The sequence below is a fragment of the Meleagris gallopavo genome, chromosome 1, assembly GCF_000146605.3.
Source record: "Meleagris gallopavo isolate NT-WF06-2002-E0010 breed Aviagen turkey brand Nicholas breeding stock chromosome 1, Turkey_5.1, whole genome shotgun sequence".
In the NCBI taxonomy this organism is placed as follows: Eukaryota; Metazoa; Chordata; class Aves; order Galliformes; family Phasianidae; genus Meleagris; species Meleagris gallopavo.
Window position 1 is genome coordinate 156,995,958 of NC_015011.2, and position 2,933 is coordinate 156,998,890.

Consider the following 2,933-nt stretch of genomic DNA (forward strand, 5'->3'; position numbering starts at 1 on the left):
TTTGCCTTTCTCTTTCCTTGGGCCAGCGCACCTGTGGGGCTGCTGTTCCCCTGTCATAGACACAGATAGATCTAGATAACTCCGTGACACTTATTCATGCATGATCTCCTTCCACCATTGACTGATTTCTTTTAGGGAATTACCCTCCCTCTAGAGGAATCTGGACAGGCTGGCTGGCTGGGCTGAGGCCAATGGGATGAAGTTCCATAACACCAAGTGCCAGGTCCTGCACTTTGGCCAAAATAACTCCAGACAATGCTATAGGCTTAGGTAAGAACGGCTGGAAGACTGTGTGGAAGAAACAGACTTGGGAGTTTTGACTGGTGCTTGGCTGAGCATGACCTTCTTGGAAAGGCGGTCAAGAAGGCCAATGGCATCCTGGCTTCTGTTAGAAATAGTGTTGCCAGCAGGATCAGGTAGGTGATGGTCCATCTCCCTGTACTCAGCTCTAGTGAGGCCACACCTTGAGTACTGTGTTCAGTTTTGGGTCCCTACTACAAGAAAGACATCAAAGCCCTGGAGTGTGTCCAGAGAAAGGCAATGAAGCTGGTGATGGGTCTGGAGTACAAGTCATATGAGGAATGGCTGAGGGAACTGGGACTGTTTAATTTGGAGGAGTCTCAAAAGAGACTTTATTATTCTCTATAACTACCTGAAAAGAGATTGTGGCAAGGTGGATGTTGGCCTCTTCTCCTGTGTAACTAATGACCCATTTAGATGAACTGCCTTCAAGTTGCAACCAAGGAGGCTCAGGTTGGATATTAGGAAAAATCTATTCTCTGAAAGAGTGGTCACATGTTGGAATGGGCTGCACATAGAGGTAATTCAGTCATCATCACTGAAGGAGTTCAAGAAATTCTTAGATGTTGTGCTAAGGAACATGCTTTTATGGGAAATATTGGTAATAGATGTATGGATGGATCTTGGAGATCTTTTCCAACCTTAATGATTCTATGATTTTATCTACTCAATGCAGTTTACGAAGGCTTGTACGAGATCCTATGGCATTTCAAAGAATGCTAAATGAGTGTTTTAGTATTTCAGGCAATGCATGTTTAAATAATTCAGTCAAAGCATAGGTCTCTATTGACTTTAAAGTGATCAGAGACTCTTAGACTCTCTTCAGACACCTATATGTTGTTACCTCAGTTCCAGTCTACAAATCTGGATCTGAACTGCATTCAGTTACATCATCACTAATTAAAAATAAATAAATAAATAAAAAGAGATGTAAATTATACAGTACGTACTAGTAATAATCAAAGACTATGTCATTTATGTCTCTTTAAGTGATTGATAAAATAACACATATGGCATACTTCAACCATCTGTACTTTTTTTTTTTTTTTCCCCCCCTAAAAAAAATGCATTGAATTTTTGAGGTTTATTAAACATCTTCAACATCTCTCACCTGTGGCAAGTTGAATAGTGAAGTTTTACATGAGTTGATGTTGATGTTGTTCCCAAGAGATATTTTTCCAGGATCCACTCCTGGTAAATGTACTCATTGTGAATCATGCTAACTGTAGTCCCATTAATCACCGTTAGCTGATGCGCCGTTACATTTTCTAATTATATTCCCTTATAGCAGTTCCCTGTACAGCGCTCATGGTTACCACAGTAGTTTATACACTCACTGCCTATTTCTGTTTCTAAGTGGATTTGTACACATTTGTAGACTCTCTAATAAAAGTAGCACTGGGCTCTTTCTGGTGTGATCTGCTGGGATATATTATACAGTAATTCCCTATAATATTACAGAATACAGTGAAAACACAAATCACAGTAGTGAGATTTCCTAAATAATGTTTTCACTTTAAAATAATAATTTAATAAAGCCCACAGTGCTCCCACAGTGCATATTGTGGTGATTTACTTCCCTTTAAAAAGTTGAACATAGATCTATCACCCGCTCCCTGAGAGTAGCTCCAACAAATGTAATTTTCTCAAATAATTAACAAAATATTCTTTTTCACAAAAGCCCCTTTAAGCTATTACCACGTACACAACAATTAACCAGGAGCTAGAACAGAGATCTTTCTAAAAATCCATGGAGAAGACCATTGCAGAGCATATGTTCAATCTGACCCAGATCAGAGCATGAGAATATAAACCCATAGAGAGGACACACATTGCAGCAGGGAAAAATGTGGAGTGAAAAGAGAAGAAATAAACAATTATTGAATGACCATAACCCCAATTACCATTCCTCTACATTGCTTGGTTTATTGAGGAAAAGGTAGATGAATCAGGAATAAAAGACTGAAGTTGAGCTTTTGGAAACAGCTGGATTAGAAAAGGTATTGTTTTAATTTGCCTTGCTTCTCATTGTCCAAATAATTTTAATTGGGAAGAAGGAGGGAAGGAAGGAAGGAAGGAAGGAAGGAAGGAAGGAAGGAAGGAAGGAAGGAAGCCTCTTTTTGCGTGTGACAGTAACAGCTAAGTACTTTTCTTGACCTTAAATCAATCAAAGAGATTTTCATCTTATTTTCTCTCCTCTCTAATTTCAGAAAAGGAAGTTAGGGTGAGCTGTTAGAAGCTGGACAAAGTAAATCCACCAACAGTAATATAACATGGCTTGCAAGTAACCTGACAAACTAAATATAAACTCGCAGAGACCCTGTTAGGTAGAGATACAATTATTTTATTTTATTTTTTTTTTTAATATATAAGAATGAGAATAATAACAAGAATTTACAAAAATTGAAGAGTAACCTTGTTTCTTGTAGCTGACACATTTTTGTTACAGATGACATCTGTATTGAGCTTTTTGATATTTCCATCAAAGATATTAAACGTATACACAACAAAGTAAACATGACCTTTTTCCAAATAAAATTGGAAGACAAATTATTCTTCTCTATAAATGTGGTATTTTCACATTTTGATATAAAATTTACTAAAAAAAAAAAAATGTGTGCTCAGTATTATAA